Source organism: Phascolarctos cinereus, unplaced genomic scaffold (assembly GCF_003287225.1).
Source record: "Phascolarctos cinereus isolate Bilbo 61053 unplaced genomic scaffold, phaCin_HiC Scaffold_726;HRSCAF=1367, whole genome shotgun sequence".
NCBI lineage: Eukaryota > Metazoa > Chordata > Mammalia > Diprotodontia > Phascolarctidae > Phascolarctos > Phascolarctos cinereus.
The window spans coordinates 131,075,213-131,092,188 of NW_027556098.1; the positions used below are offsets into that span (position 1 = coordinate 131,075,213).

At 40.6% G+C, this 16,976-nt stretch overlaps 1 protein-coding gene across 4 annotated transcripts in view; it reads left to right on the forward strand.

Annotated features, from left to right (window-relative positions):
* The first annotated feature begins 2,133 nt into the window (after positions 1 to 2,133).
* Positions 2,134 to 16,976, forward strand: part of PXYLP1 (2-phosphoxylose phosphatase 1) — a 53,851-nt gene continuing 39,008 nt past the window's right edge. The window contains exon 1 of one of the 4 annotated variants that reach the window (XM_020967184.2): positions 2,134 to 2,346. The gene's annotated coding sequence lies outside the window, so the exon portion shown is untranslated. Of the gene's footprint in view, positions 2,347 to 3,060; positions 3,581 to 16,976 lie in introns of those variants that run through there. The other 3 variants (XM_020967181.2, XM_020967182.2, XM_020967183.2) reach the window with 3 other exon arrangements.

A 16,976-nucleotide genomic window follows, 5' to 3' on the forward strand; every position in this document is an offset into this window, starting at 1 on the left:
GAGGGACTGTAGAAAGACATGCACACTAATACATATTTTGTGGAGCTATGAATTGTTTCAGTTATTCTAGAGAGCAATTTGGAATCATGCTAAAAAAAAAGTAACTAAAATAGTCATATACTTTGACTCCCAGATTTCATTGCTGAGCATGTAGTACAAGGAGGCAGATACAAAGAAAGGTCAAACATACACCAAAATATTTATAGCAACATTTTTTTGTGTGTGTGATAGCAAAGAACTGGAAAAAGTGGGTTGTTTTCTGTTGAGAGGACAAAAATATAAACAAATTATGGTACAGAAATGTAGTGGATATAATGTATAGTAAAGAATTGCAAATGTGGTGAATTCAAAGAATCATGGGAAACCATATGAACTGATGTAGAGTGAATCAAGCACAACTGGGAGAAAACAGGACTACAACAATGTAAATGGAAAAAATAATAAAACCATTGAATTCTGCTTTTAAAAAAAGAACACTGAACTCAGAATCAAGAGTCCTTAGTTCTAGTCCTTTCCTCACCCTTTCAGCTGAGGATCTTGCCTCATATATCCCCCCCCAAAATTGAGGGCATTCAATAAGAGGTTCCTCTTGTCCCCTTCTCACCTTATGTTCCTTTTACACAGGAATTCTTAATATTTCTGTGCATTGGTGTCCTTTGGCAGTCTGTTTAAGCCTACTGACTTCTCATAATTATGTTTTAAAATACATAAAACAAGTTAGGACTGCAAAAGAAACCACTTATATTGAAATGGTTATATACATATATGTGTGTGTATATATATACACACACACACACACACACACACACACACACACACACACACACACACACACACACACACACACACACACACACACATATATGCACACACACACAGTTCACAGCGCCCAGGTCAAAAAATACTTGCTCTAACTGGAATCTCTGATGAAGAGGTCTCCAGTCTTCTTTAGCAGATTGCCTTCACTGTTATTCTCTCTGTCTCTCTCTCTCTCTCTCTCTCTCTCTCTCATATCCAGTCTCTCTATATTTATTGGTTACTTTCCTGCTGCTTGCAAATATGCTTATGACTCCCCATTCTCAAAAAAAAAAGCCCAAACCCTCACTGGATTCTACCATCCCTGGTCTCTCTTCCCCTTCTCAGCTAAATTATTTGAACAGTCCATCTACGCTTAGTACTTCCATTTATTCTCTTCTAAGCTCTCTGCAATCTAGCTTCAGACTTCAACATTCAAAAGAAATTGCTCTCTCCAAAACCACCAATGATCTCTTAATTGCCAAATTTAATGGCCTTATCTCAAATCTTCATCCTTAACTTCTCTCCACTATTGGTTGACTTTATTCTGGATACTTTAAACTCTCTGAGTTTTTGTGACTCTGCTCTCTTTCGGGTTTCCTTCCACCTGTGTAAACACTCATCAGTCTCCTTCACTGAATCTTCATTTATTTCATACTAAGTGTGGATCAGCACCCAAGGCTTTATCTAGATCCTCCTCCTCTTCCTCCTCCTTCTCTCTTTCTCCATATCCTCTCACTTGGTGATCTCACCAGCTCCTATGGGTTCAGTTATCATCCCTCTTGCCAATGTTTCCAAGATATATACATCTAGTTCTAATCTCTCTCTCATTCCCCACTTTTGCATTACCAACTGCTTATTGGACATTTTGAACTGGATGTTCCCTCATATATCTAATTAGTTGCCAAATTTTGCAATTTCTTTCTCTGCAGCGTCTCTTAGATGTGTTCACTTACATCTGTTCACAAGGGTCTGGACCCGATGACCTCTAAGGTCTCTTCCAGTCCCTGATTTTATGATAAACCCAGGGGACTATGCAATCCCCATGCTTGAAAGTGACTTTCTGAGACATTTTGGTCATGAAAAAAGCAAAAGGCAAAGGAACAAAGGAGCAACGTGGCTGCATCACCACCTGCCTCTCACTCAGCGGAGAAAGGGCCAACTCTGTAACACGAAGCAGTTTGCGTGAGGCGGGGGAGGGGTGGCAAGAGAGCAGCGTGGGGGGGCGCGGAGAGGGAACGGGAGGGAGGAGAAGGTGGAGGGGGAGGGGAGAAGCAGGAGAGGGCGGGGACGGCGCCGGAACCCAAATCCCAAATCCCAAATCCCGCGGTACCCGCAGCGCCGCCGGGGTCGGGTCCCAAAGAACGCTGCTCCCGGAGCCGAGGCTGCACGGCGCCGTGGGGCCGGCAGGGGGCGCAGTCCGGAGGTCGGCGGGCACCCTCCTCCCTTCCCCCTCCCCCGAGGAGGCGGGGAGCGCGCGCTGAGGAGCCGGAGCGGAGGCAGTACGGGTCGGTCCGGCTGGAGTCCGGGCGAGGGTCGGGGTCATGGGAGGTGAGGGGGGGGCTGGGGCTCGGCGGGCACGGGGGATCCGGACCGTGAGATGGACTAGCCCAGGGGAGAGGGGCGGGGCGGCGCGGCGCGGCGGGGCTTGGGTCTTGGGGCGCCAGCCCCCGGGCTCACCCTCGGCTCCTCGTTCAGTTTTGGGGCGCAGCGCGAGGTGGGGGGGAATGGTTCTGTGGGAAGAGGGGCGGGGGATGGGAGGGGAGAGGGGACCAGGGGGGAGGCACGGAGGGGAGAAAGGGGGGCTTGTGGCGGGGGAGGGAACCCGCTGGCGAGAGGCAAGAAGGAACAGGGCGGGGGGGGGGTGAGCCACCTTCTTCACCCCCTCCCCACTCTCTCTCCCCTCCCCATTCTCTTTCCTTCCTTCCTTCTTCTCTCTCTATTCTCTCTCCCCCCTCTCTCTCTCTCCCATTCCCCATTCTGTCTCTCACTCCCCATTCTATATCTCCCCTTCTCCATTTTCTCTTCCCTTTCTATTCTCTTGCCCCCTCCCCATTCTCTCCCCTTCTTCGTTCTCTCTCCCCTTCCCCATTTTCTCTCCCCCGCTCCATTCTCTCCCCTTCCCCGTTCCCTCTCTTCTTCCCATTTTCTTTCCCTTTCTTCTTCCCATTCTCTTTCCCTCTCTCCATTCTCACTCTCCCATTCTTTCTCCCTCCCCTTCTCTCTTCTCCCCTTCCACATTCTTCCTCTCCCCATTCTCTTCCTCTCCATACTCTGTTCCCCCTTCCTGCTGCAGGTGGTAGAGCAAGCTTGTCCCCCAGATTCTGAGGGGCAGGGACGGTTTCTTGGGGGAGGAGTTAGTCTAAGCCTTACACACCTCTCAGTCTGCTGCCCTCCCTCCCCAAATCTTTGCGTCCTTTCTCTCCCTAAACCCCTGCAGGAACGCCTCTTCCTACCCCCCCTTCTAAAGTCCACTTTTCCTCTTTCCTCTGTACCCCTGCGTCCTTCTCTTCCTTTTCAAAACCACGAACCTTCTCCCCTTTTTTTTTACCTTAAACAAACCTTTGCGCTTTCCCCTTCGCCCCGAAGAGCACCTCAGCTTTTTCCTCTTGCCTTCTGTGTCCTGCCAAACTCTTCCAAGGCTTATACTTGCTCTCTCCTCTCTCAAATTTCATTCATCTTCATCTCCCTGCCCCATCATTATTTCCCAACATAGGTCATGGGCATTATTTTAGGAATTGCTTTTCCCCTCTACATGGAAAATTAAGAACCATTTCTTCTTTAGGTAAGAAGGTGGGAATACCATCTCCACTGTGATGTTTTTCTGTTGGTTGCTGTATGTTTTTTTGGGAGGGGAGATGTGTTTTTTCTTTCTAATTGTAAACCAGTTGGTGAGGTAACATTGACTATGCAGGGGGATAAACTGGTTAATTAGAGTGGAGAACTAATTCATAGAGTGTGGGGTTTCAGTTTTTTTAAATCTTGTGTTTTGGCTTTTGAGTCTAAATACTGTGGTAGTTCTTTTGTCAGTAATTTTCTTTGAACAGGCTTATGTAGTCAAAAAAAACTTGGATTCTCTTATGATATTAATTTCTTAAGTATGCTAAAGCTGTGAGGTGGTCTTATACATATTGATAGCTTTGAGTTATTGATAATGGAGGAGAATTTAGAGCCATTATTTCTCTCCAGTTTTTCATTCACTGTTATTTCCCCAGTATTCTGAAGAGAAAGGTTAATTCTGGCTGCCTTTTTAAGTAAAAGGAATGCATTATTGCAAACATTAAATAAGTAAAATCAAGGGGAAAAATCCAGCAGGAGGGCATGGGATGGGGAGAAGAGAATTTAGGCATATTAAAGCTCCAGAATGAACAAAGGATGGTTATTGGTGTACCGAATTTCAGCAGAATGGAACTTGTTTTATTTTTATAATAATCATGAATGTATAATCAAGGTATAAGTCTATCATTAGAATATTAATGAGATATTAACTGAACCTGTTTTGGCAATAAGTTGTTCTTATTCAGTGATATTGTTATTCAGTCATTTTAGTTGTGTTTGACTCTGACCCCATTTGGGTTTTCTTGGCCAAGAGACTGGAGTGATTTGCCGTTTCCTTCTTCAACTCATCTTACAGATGAGGAAACTGAGGCAAATAGGGTTAAGTGACTTGCCCAGGGTCATACAACTAGTAAATGTCAGAGACCAGAATTGAACTCATAAAGATGAAGTCATGAAGGTTAACTCATGAAGATTCATCTTCTTGACTCCAGGTCTTGTACTTTTATCCACTGAGCTGACCTGTCCCTTATTCAGTGATAATGCCCAATTTTTTAAATTTCTGAGAACGATCATGTTTTCAATTACGAGGAAGATGAAAAGCAAAAGCTGTCCTTAGCAGAGAGCATCTTAATTTCTTAATCAGGACAGCTGTTTAAGAGTACAAATGTCATTTCATAAATATACTTTGTCAGATTTTTTTTGGGGAAGGTTTATGTTCTGGATTAAATTGAACAGTAATGGTTTATCTTGGAAGGAGAATCAGTCAACCAGTCAGTAAATATTTATTAAGTGTCTACTCTGTGCCATGCACTGTGCTAAGCCCTGTGAATAACAAAAAGAGGCAGAAGGCATTTCTAGCCCTCAAGGAGCTCAACAGTGTAATGGGGAGGCAATAGATAGAAGATAGGATTTTTAGTAGGACTTATAGGAAGCCAAGGAAGCTAGTAGACAGTGATGAGGAGAGAGAGCGTTCCAGGCCTTGGTAACAGCCAGAGAAAATGCCTGGAGGTGAGAGATGGAATGTCTTGTTGGCAAAACAGTAAGGATGCGGGTGTCACTGGATTAGAGAAAATGGACTGGAGAGGTAGGAGGGAGCTAGGTTATGAAGGACTTTGAATACTAAACAGAGAATTTTTTATTTGATCTTGGAGGTAATAGAGAGCCAAGGGAGTTTCCTGAGTAGGGAGCAAGGATGACAGTTGGATTTGAGTTTTAGGAAAATCACTTTAGTGGCTGAATGGAGGATGGATTGGAATGGGGAGAGACCTGAGGCAGGCAGATCTATCAGCAAGCTATTGCAGTAATCCAGGTGTGAAGTGGTGAGGGCCTGTGCCGAAGTGGTGAAGTGACTTGGGAGAGAAGGGGGCTTGTTGGAGAGATGTTGCAAAGGTGAAATCAGCAGGTTTTGGCAACAGATTGGATATGGGCTTTGAGAAATAGTGGGGAATAGAGAATGATTCCTAGGTTTTAAGAAACTGAGAGGATGATGTTGCCCTCTACAGTAATAAGGAAAGGGGAGGGGAGAGTTTAGGGGAAGAGAGAATGCACTTCATTTTGGACATATTTACTTTAGGGTGTACAGTGGACATCCAGTTCAAGATGTCGAAAGGCAGTTATGCCCTCTAGGGGCATAATTTAATTCCACAAAGATTTATTAAGCTTTTGTCATGTGCAAGACATTATGCTCTGTACTGGGCATACAAAGTCCTTTTTCTGTTGTTCACATTCCATGAGGGGATGCTACATATACTTTAATTATAGTATAAGGCAAATTGTAGAGAGAAAGAACAGTGCCAATTGTGGTGATCAGGGAAAGCTTTACAAAAGAAGTGGCACCTGAGCTGTGTCTTGAAGGGAGAAAAGGATTATAAGAGGCAGCAATGAGGAAGGAATACATTTTCAAAATAAGGGTCAGTTTATGTGAATACCCAGAGGCTGAAGATGAATTATTGCTCCTACAGGGACATTCTGGGGTCCATGTGTAAGATGCTAGTTGAGCATCTAGTGCTTTCTACTTACAGGATGTTTGGAGATGGAGCCTGTGCCGGAAGTACATAGCAAGATGGGGAAATTTGTGTCTCTAGGTCATTGAGACGGAACAGATTGATAAGTCGCATTTGTACAACTAGAAACAACAACTAGTAGTCCAGTTTGGTTGGAATGTAGAATATGTGAAGGGTAGTGATGAGGCCTTAAATGCCAGGCTAAGTAAAGAGTTTTGTATTTTATCCTACAATCATAACAGCTACCATTTTATATAGTGCATACTGTGTGTCAGACACTGTGCTGATTGTTTTGTAATTATAATTTCATTTGATTCTCACAACAACCCTGGGAGGTGGGGCTATTACTATTCCTATTTTATACATGAGGAAACTGAGACAGAGGTTAAGTGACTTGCCCAGGGTCACACAGCTAAGTGTTTGAGACTGGACTTGAACTTAGGTCTTCCTGACTCCAGGCCCTGTGCTCTATCCACTGTGCCACCTAGCTGCCGCAAGGCAAGCTGTAGCGTGGAAGTGACGCTATCAGACCTGTTTCATAGAAAGATTACTTTGGCAGTTGTGTGGAGGATTAATTGGAGAGGGAAGTGACTAAAAGTAGAGAAAATAACTGGAAGGCTATTAAGTAGCGTAGGCAATTGGTGATGAAGGCCTGGTAGGCTGGTGGTCATAGTAGAAGAGGTAAATTGGAACATGTTCGTAGGCAGTGGGAAAAGAGCCAAGAGAGGATGGGATTGATAGAGGGGATGGCCTTGTCAAGGAGAAGGGCCATCTTTTCATCACAGACTGAAGTAAAGAAGGAAAGAATGGATGATGATGTAGAAGGGTTTTGAGGTGTGATATTGGAGAGAAGAAAGATTTTACTGCACGTGATTATTTTCTCAGTAAAGACTATTTTCTCAGGCAACATTTACTGAGAGAAAGGGTGCTGAGAAGGTATGGAACAGTCATTGAAGAAATGGGATAGAGAGACGAGAGAACAAAAGTTTTGCTATACAACAACAGTGTGGGCCCAATTGAGATTAGATAATCCCAATTAGATAATCTGAAGAAGCAGAGAAGACTGGTGTGGGTGATTCAGGGTGTAGGAATGACAGAATATAAATGGAGGCAGAGCAAGAGGACAAAGGAGTCAAGTGTGGAGAACAGTATATAGTTGGACTAGTCATTTATGGGATCAAGACCGTGAAGAAAGGAAAGAGAAGCCAGAGGATGAAGAATTGATCAGGATGGAGAGACTGGAGGTTAAAGGACAGAAGGAAAGGAGGTTGTAGTGAGGGCAAAGAATAGATTTAGGAGCAAAGCAGAGGGGAAGATGAAAGGATAGGATATTCTTATTATGAAGGTGGAATAATTTAGGGTGATCGTCTGGGGGGTATGGCCATCCCTGTGAGTGGTTGAGGTAGATTGTTTTAGATCAGACCTGACAGTATGTATGTATGTATGTATGTATGTATGTATGTATGTATGTATGTATGTATGAGAAGCTGTTGATAAAATCCATCTCTTGACTGTAGCCATGTTCCTTGGAGAAAGGTGAGGTGGTTGGGAGGCCTACTGACTTCTTTTCCTTCTGTTTGATTAATAAAGGGCTATTCTGCTTCACCTTGAAATTTGGGCTAGGCTTGGATTAAAAAAGTTAGTACTTACTGAGAGTTAAATTTTTTTGTTGTTGTTGCCAAACTAACTTGAGCACCACTCATCTTCAAGCTGGAATTGACTTGTAGCCACTGTGTGTATCAAATTACAAAAGGCTGGTGAAAGTCTGTTTTATAAGACTATTGACTATACTTTGGGAAGAATTATATAATTCAATTCAAGAAACTTGTATTGCGTATTTTGTACAAGTCTTTGTGCTAGGTGCTGGGAAGGCACCTTACATGAAATCACAGGATCACAGATTTAGAGCTGAGACAGACCTTAGATATCATCTAGTCTAGACCTCTCAGATGGAGAGATTTGTATGGGCTATAATAATTCACCTTTGTTCAAAATATTTTACAAATGTATAAAGCACTTTCCTTATGACAATATTGTGAGCTAGCTTTTTAAATAGAAGAAGAAACTAAGTCACATTGCTAGTAAATGTTATAGCCATGAATCAAATCCAGATATTTGGAGTCCAAGATCCATGCTTTTTCATCCTATAATCTACTATACTACATAGTTAGGCTTTGGGATAGGAAGACTTTGAGTAGAAAATGGGTCCTGAAGGGTGGATAAAATTTAAGGGAATAGAGAAGAAAGGTATTCAGGGGTAGGTTAGCAATATGAACATAGAGCACAGAATGGGAATGATTACAGGGAGATGTTTAGTGAAGCAACTTGAATAAAACAGGATAGTTACTAAAGGGTAATGAATGAAATGTGAATCTGGAGTCAGAGGATCCAAGTTTGAATCGCATTGTTGTGACTTTATCTGTATGGCCTTGGACAAGTCTGCTGGATTAAATAACCTCTAAAGTTTTTTCTCACTCTGGATCTATGGTCTTGTGATTTTAGAAATGAGACCAGGTTATGGAGGGATATAAAATCTGAAAAGTCCAGGCTGAGATATTTGAACATTTTGTGATAGGCTATAAGAAGTCATTGTAGGATAGTTTGAGGAGGGTGGTATACCTAAGTGAAAGTTTTTTAAGGATTAGGTAGACCTGTTCTTGTTTGTAGATTGCAAGGTAGGATTTTCCCCCAGTGTATTTTTATTTCATTAAATATTTCTCAATTACATGTAAAATTTTTTTTAACATTCATTTAAAAAATGTTGAGTTCCAAATTCTCTCCCTTCTTCCCTTCCTCTGTCCTTGAGAAGGCAATCAGTTTGAAATAGTCTATACATGTGAAGTAATGCAGAACATATTTTGCCCTGTTGGGAAAAAAAACATATAAAAAAACCCCAAGAAAAATAAAGAAATTTTTAAAAGTATGCTTCAATCTGCATTCAGACTCCTTCAGTTCTTTCTCTGAAGGTGGATAGCATTTTTCATTCTAAGTCCTTTGAAATTAATTGTCTTGCATCATTGTATTTATCAGAATAGCTAAGTCATTCATAGCTGATCATCATACAGTATTGCTGTTACTATGTACAGTGTTCTGGTTCTGCTCACTTAATTTTGCATCAGTTCATAAGAATCTTCCCAGGTTTTTCTGAAACCATCCTGCTTGTCATTTCTTACAGCACAGTAGTTTTCCATCACAATCATATACTACATCTTGTTCAGCCATTCCCCAGTTGATGGGTATCTCCTCAATTTCCGATTCTTTGCTACCAGGAAAAGAGTTGCTATAAATAGTTTTGCCCATGTAGGTCCTTTCCCTTCAGACCTAGTAATGGTTTTGCTGAGTCAAAAGGTACACACAATTTTTGCATTGTTAGGGGAGGATTTTTTGCAAATCTCTTACTTCTACAAAGTGGCTTTTGGGAATGAGGTGAGGTGGCCTCCACAGTCCAGAGGCTCTGTGCGTATGTAGGTGTGTAGATTTAGATATCTATATAAGCATTAAATATCAATAAAAAGTCATTGTAGGTTCTTTAGCAGGGGAACAAAATGATAAAAACAGCATTTTGGGGATGACTTCCTGAGCAGTATGTATTAGAAAGTGTATTGGAAGGCAGAACACCTTAGGCCAAGGGACACTGGAGAGGGAATTGAATAATCCAGGCACAGGTGAAGTAGGGTCCTTGATTTTAGTGGGGTGAAAGAAAGGAGAGAATGAGATGTCTTGAAAGAAATGACAGGACTGTGTTGACAGATTGAAAATTTGGGTGAAGGAGAGGTAAGAATTGAAGATGACACCAAGGTTTCCAGTTTGGGAGCCTGAAAGGACTGTAGTGCTACCAATAGAAATAACTAACTAGTTCCCCTCTTCTAGTCCCTTTAGATTTCATTTGACTTTTACAGAGCCAGGGAATAATCTTGAATGTAGAGAGAGGGGACAGGACAGGTGAACAGTGAATTGGAGTCAGAATTTCATCTCTGTACTTTGGAACAGCAAAGTAGCTCATTTCCTCACCTTCCCCCTGCCAGTTCTTACCTGTCAAAATACACTTCTTAAATTATTTTAGAAAACACGTGATCTGCATGCAAAAGACAACTTTACAGGGAACTGTTTAGGAATATACCTATTAAGCAAAGCAAAGGGATTTAATGGAAACACTTTAACAAAAAAAACTATCCTTATTTTGTAGTTGGAGAATATATGATTTTCCATGGCTTTCTAGCTCTTGCACTCTAAATGTTGGTGACTTTTAGAAATGAATGAGTTGAGCTGAGACAAAAAGGAGAGAAATTGAAGCATAGTAGGGACAGTATAGTATAATGGACAAATAGTTTCCTTGAGTATATGAAATGGTAAATGAAGTCAAGGAGAAGGACATCTACAGAAATTTTATTTTAGGTCTGGGTCTGTGATTTTATTGGTGTTAGGATTCCCAGTGTGAAACTGCCTGTACTCATGCAGATGAGTCAGCTGTCATGTAGTCTTAGAGCGCTGCCTGGAACACTGAAACATACTGGATCTGACGAAAAAATTGAAGTAAGTCAGACTTTATGTATTGGTAGTTACTTTTCAGATATTTACACTTGGGTTTTTTGGTTACAGGGTACACATATAGAGTGAAGTAGAGTGGAAAGAACACCAGCCGCAACATCGTCACTCAGCTAGCTGGATGACTTCAGTTAAAGTCACTTGATGTCTCTTGGCTTCAGTTTCCTTTTCTGTAAAATTATTAGGTTGAAATAGATAATCTCTAAGGTCCCTTTCATTTTAAAAATTGTACTATTCTATGATTTTTAACTTCTTATGTTTCAGTTATTTTGTGGAAGTTGTAACAAAAACCAAACTCTAGTTTTCAAATTGCAACTTTTCTTCTTTTCCTCCACTCAGAAAAACCCTCTTTACCTATTGTGGATATGCAATTAAATCCTTACTTACGCCAGTTTCTTAAATAGTGTGAGAATGTGTATTACTTGGTGTGAAAAATGTGCCTTTGCAGGGCAGCTAGGTGGCGCAGCAGATAGAGCAGTGGCCCTGAATTCAGGAGGACCTGAGTTCAAATGCAGCCTCAGACACGTAACACTTACTAGCTGTGTGACCCTGGGCAAGTCACTTAACCCCAATTGCCTAGCTCTCCCCCCAGAAAAAATGTACCTTTGTTTAGTCCATCATGTTGTGTTTTCTGCATTACCCTCAAAATGCAAATAATCCCCCCCAATACCATGTTTTTGTAGTGGCAGCATAGTTTAATGAAAAGAATGCTGGACTTGGAATCAGGTCAGAACTGAGTTCAGATAACATCTTTATCACTAGTTGTTTATAACCATACTATCCTGCACTTCCCCAGCTCTTACCTGACCTTAGAAGCTAAGCAGAGTTGGGTCTATTTATTATTTGGGTGGCAGACCACTGGGATTACATACCGTTAACTTTTTACTTGTTTGAATTCTGGATCTGCTACTTATTACCTTTGTGACTCCTGGAGAAAATTAACCTCTCTGGGCTACAGTTTCCTCTGAAAAATGAAGGAGTTGGTTCTAAGGTCCCATCCAACTTTTAAGTCGGTGAGCCAGTGAAGCTGTATGACCACAGGCAAGGCTTTTAACCTCTTTGGACCCCAATTATCTTTTTTTTTTCTTTTTGGTGAGGCAGGTGGGGTTAAGTGACTTGCCCAAGGTCATGCAGCTAAGTGTTATGAGTCTGAGACTGGATTTGAACTCAGGTCCTCCTGACTCCAAGGCTGGAGCTCTATCCACTGGGCCACCTAGCTGCCCCTCCCAATTATCTTTTTTAAATGTACATAATGATATGTATATATTGTATACGTGTATGTGTGTGTATATATATATATATTCACCCATGCACACACATATACATACATCTCTTATTGAGTTGTGCGGATCAAATTAGGTAATGTTTATATGGTATTTTGTGAGCTTTAAAGGGCTGTATGATTGTCACCTACTATTATTGTCCCTGTCCATAGGATCTCTCATTCATAATGCTATATGGCACAGTGACTGGAATATAATAAAGGCTTAATTCTCTATTTTTCCTATAGGCTTCTATAACAGCTAGAAAGATTATCTTAGTAACACCAAGCATAAAACTTGATTACTTATTCTTATTATGGACCTAATCAAAACATGGTCAAGTCTAGGGGCACGGCACTGAAAATTGTTCACTTTTGGAAATTTTGGAACGTGTCCCATTAGGGTGCTTGCTATCTGATACTCTACTAGAGGACAAAGGTAAGAAAATCAAGAATAACCACCTCATGCTTCGATGATTCTCTTGCCCCTAATAGAATTCTTTTTCTTTCTCGTCATATCAGTACTTACACTAGTCTATAAGGTTCCCAGATTTAGGTTCTCTGGCCTGGATATTAAAAACATGCAATGGCCCAGCTAGAGAGTTTATCACCTAAGTTATTCACATGTTTTATAGGTGTTGTGGCATTTTTATGATTTACTTATGGAAACTGGAATGTTCTTAGAGCTGGAGTTGCGTGTGTAAGTTATAGGTGTTGCTTTTCTTTGTATCCCTAGTGTTTAGCACAGTGCTTGGCACATAGTAGGTGCTTAATATATGTTTGCTGACTGCTGGCTAGGAAGAACTTCCTACCTCTGTGGGCCAAGGGAGCTGTTGCCATTGCATTTCTTGTTTATCTTTGGACAGTGGCTCCAATGGGGACAGCAGCATAGGCATCCTGGCTTGACCAGTACTCACTCACCATTCATATGTGAAATGCATCCTAATGATAGTTTATTTACATGGCTGTGTCATGATTGTTTGTGGAATATCTGTGGTACTCTGTAGTCATAAATAGAATAATTAGTACCCATGTGTTAAAAATTCTTATTTTTTATGTTGCTTAAATTTCAAATGAATGTAATTGTGCTACTTTTTGAAAATATTTCCATATTTATATAAAAAAGAAAAGACACTTTAACTTTGGTTATTCAAACCATGTATTTTTGGGAGAGGCTGTATTGAATAGAAGTAGAGCACTGTAGTTAGGCAGACCTAGGCTGGAATACTTCTTCAGATGCTTAAATAACTGTGATCTTAAGTGAGTTATTTAATTATTACAAACCTTTTCCTCATTTGTAAAATAGGGTTAATACTAATCTGATTGGTTTGTTGTAAATATCAAAAGCACTTTGCAAATCTTAAAGCACTATATGACTGTGAGTTGTGGGTGTTGTTGGAGCAGGAGGCAACTTGAAGAGGGAAGAAAGATCGAAGTTTTGGGTTTTGTAGATGGCTTAACTTTGAATTGTCTTCTTTGCTTTCTTTGTTTTTCTTTAATTCAATGCCCAATTAAAATAAAGATCTGAAAAGTCAGAATATAGTGCATTGTATTTGAAGGTAGGGCACAAATGGATGATTTTATGGATTTCTTTAAGGATGAAAAATCTGTCTGTTATTTGAGTGAGATGATTTATTATAGGGTATAACTTATTCGGCAGAAAAGGGAACTAAATATTCTCTTTCCTTCTGTTCACTTAATTTCCTGTATTCCCAAGTTAGTACATTTTCTTCTTTTATATGTCATATTCTAGTACCCACTGATTATCTTGAAACAGCTGCATTAATTGATAGATTTTAATGACTGTTTACTATAAGTAATTGTGGTTTATTAGGCTAAGTATAGTACATGATTTTTACATGCTTTTTAGTTTGAGGAACATTGACTATCTGTGCAAACACTAAAAGAAGGGAATTTTACCCATTGGGACTCATTTCCTTTCTCCCTACATCTGATTTGGTTCTATTCCCAGGTAGTACTTAGGCTATAAATAGAGGCTGTCACTCGAATGCCAGCAAGTAGTTGGTGAAGAAAATGAAAACTGTCTTTACGCTTAGGGGTGTATGCCAGATAGTTGGAAGAGATTCTGTAGAGCTATGAGAATGGGGTTTTTAAGCTGGTTTGAATTTTTTTTTTCTGTTAGATTTTTATCATCAACTTTGTCTATAAGTACTAGGTTGTCCATACCTACCAAATCAATGATTGTAGCCATGTTGTTACTGAATGTCACCCTACAGGAAGGGGGTAGGTGGAAGGCTAATTAAAATGAAAATTTAGGGCTTAAGTTCCATTTTTTGGTTTTTGCCTTTTTTAGATAATGTCCTATATGCCTCCTTGTCCTTGCCTCTGATGGGCCTCTTCTCTATCTGGTTGGTTGCTTTCTACATTGCTGGACAACATTATCAGGGGTGTAACCCTGGAAATACTGGCTATAGGGAACCTGATGATAATGTATCATGATAGACTGAGGTCTCTAGCCAGCCTTTAGATTCATGGGTGTTCATTCTTCTGTAAAGGGTCAACTCAGTCCAGGGTGTTATTGTTGGTATCTGCCGCAATCATACCCTGAAGAAAATAGTGTGGATATATTATTTATATTTTTATTTTTCTCTCTCTATATGTATATGTACTTAAAACATTCATTTTAAAATTTTGAGTTCCAAATTCTCTCCCTCCCTGAAGCCCCTCCTTCCATTATACATATGAATTCATGCAAAACATATTAACCATGTTACAAAAAAAAGTAAGAAAAATAAAGTGAAAAAAAAAAAAGCTTTAATCTGTACCCAAAGCTCATTAGTTCTTTCTCTGGATGTAGGTAGCATTTTTCATCATGAGTCCTTTGGGATTGTCTTGGTTCATTGTATTGATCAGAGTAGCTAAATCTTTTGCAATTGATCATTATTACAGTGTTTCTGTTACAATGTTCTCCTGGTTCTGCATGCTTACTTTGCATCAGTTTATATAAATCTGCCCAGATTTTTCTGAAGCTATCGCCTTTGTCATTTCTTACAGCATTGTAGTATTACATCACAATAATATACCACAACTTGTTTAGCCATTCCCCCAATTGATGAGCTTATGTGGATACATTTTCAGCAGATTTTTTTTTTTCCCTTTTCAGCAGATTCTTTAGTCCTGTCTTAACGGCTAGATTTCTGAGTTAGTAACTATGTGGTCAGGGCAGCTAGATGTCGCAGTGGATAGACTCATCTTCCTGAGTTCATATCTGGCCTCAGACATTTACTAGCTGTGTAACCCTGGGCAAGTCACTTAACCCTGTTTGTATCAGTTCCTCATCTGTAAAATGAACTGGAGAAGGAAATGGCAAACTTCTCTAGTATCTTTGCCAAGAAAGCCCCAAATGGGGTCCCAAAGAGTTGGACATGACTGAAAATGATTGAACAACAGCAGAGTGTGTGGTCACAGATACATAAATTGTGTTAGAAGAACACACATGGGGCTTGTCCTCCTAGATTCCCCTGCAACTGAGAGGTATATAAGCAGAGCGTAAGACACAAATGGGATGAAAGGTACTTTTGGATCGAAGACTGCCCCAACCACGCATTATCAATGCAGTAGAGGTCCTGAATTCTGAATCATAATCTTGAAGCTGTTTTTAAAGAACACTGCAACATTCCACGCTCCTTAGAGCCACAGTTATGCTCTGAGGGAAAGGATGTGTGCAAATGATTTCTAAATACTCTGGTTCATTGCAGTCCCTGCTAGGAAAGAAGCACTGGTATAATTTCTGGCAGGGAGGGTGCCCCTGTTCCTTTCCCACCTTCAGGTGGGAAAACAGACTTTCTTTGTGCTAATACTTGTAATGAGTGACGTAAAACAAGGTTTCATTCTTTTGCTTACTGTTTGGAACTGTGGAATAGGATTATACAATCACAGGTTTAGAGCTAGAAGGGGTCCTTTAGAGGTCATCTAGTCTAATCTCATATAATTAAGTGGAAAACCTTGGGTTTGAACTTAGGACCTCTGTTTTCAAATCTAGCACTCATTCAGACATACAGTAAGACTGAGCTTATTGCTTTAAGTTAATAGTTACATCACATTGTTGCTTCAGGTAGGTATTAACTTTCTAGTGGCCTGATATAGTCTGGCATAGCTGTATCCATAAAATAAGGAGCCATGTCATAATGGGATTCTACCATGTTTGTCTTTCAGCATTGTTCACTGAACAATGGAATTCATTCGTTTAAAAAAAATTTTTTTTTAAGGCAGTTGGGGTTAAGTGACTTGCCCAGGGTCACACAGCTAGTAAGTATCATGTGTCTGAGGCCGGATTTGAACTCAGGTCCTCCTGACTTCAGGGATTGGTGCTCTGTAATGGAATTCATTCATTCATAAAATATGTGTTAAGAGCCTCTTGCTGCATGATACTCTGCTAGGTGCTCAAGGAGGTAGAAAGTTTAGGGAGGACTTGGTCCCAGTCCTCATAGAGTATATAGTCTAGTACTTGGGATGAGATGAAAACAGATAATTAAAGTGGCACAGTGGAAGGTTCCCTAGATTTACAGTCAGAAGGCCCTAGTTCAAATCCTCTTCTTTTAACTACCTATGTGATCTTTAGGCAAATTACTTAATTTCTCTAGTTCCTTGTCTTTAAAATGAGGTGGTTGGACTAGGTGGCCACTGAAGTCCCTTTCACCTTCAAGTCTGTGATCCTATTGCTTGAGCACGTTAGATTGTTGAAGAAACAAGAAGTCAGTGAGCTTTGAGAGTGGGAATCTGGGGTGGCTTCTTGGAGGGGGTGATATTTGAGTTGGGTTTTAAAACATGCATAGTAATTAACAGGCAAAGCCAGTGAGGGAGGCCACTCCTAGCATTAGGAATAATATGAAGAAAAGGACAGGGTCTGCTCTAGGAGCATATCTTGAGTTTGTAAAGAATGTGCACTGGATAGAGGGAAAGGGAAGGGAAGGATAGAGTGAAGCCAGATGATGGAAGACTTTGATGACCAGGCAAAGAACGTTTGAACTTTACTTGATGGGCAGCTGAAGACTAGATTGTGAATGGGCTGTTAAACTTTCATTCATATGGAGAGCCCCAGAGAAGGAACTTCTGATAATGCAGATTGGCAC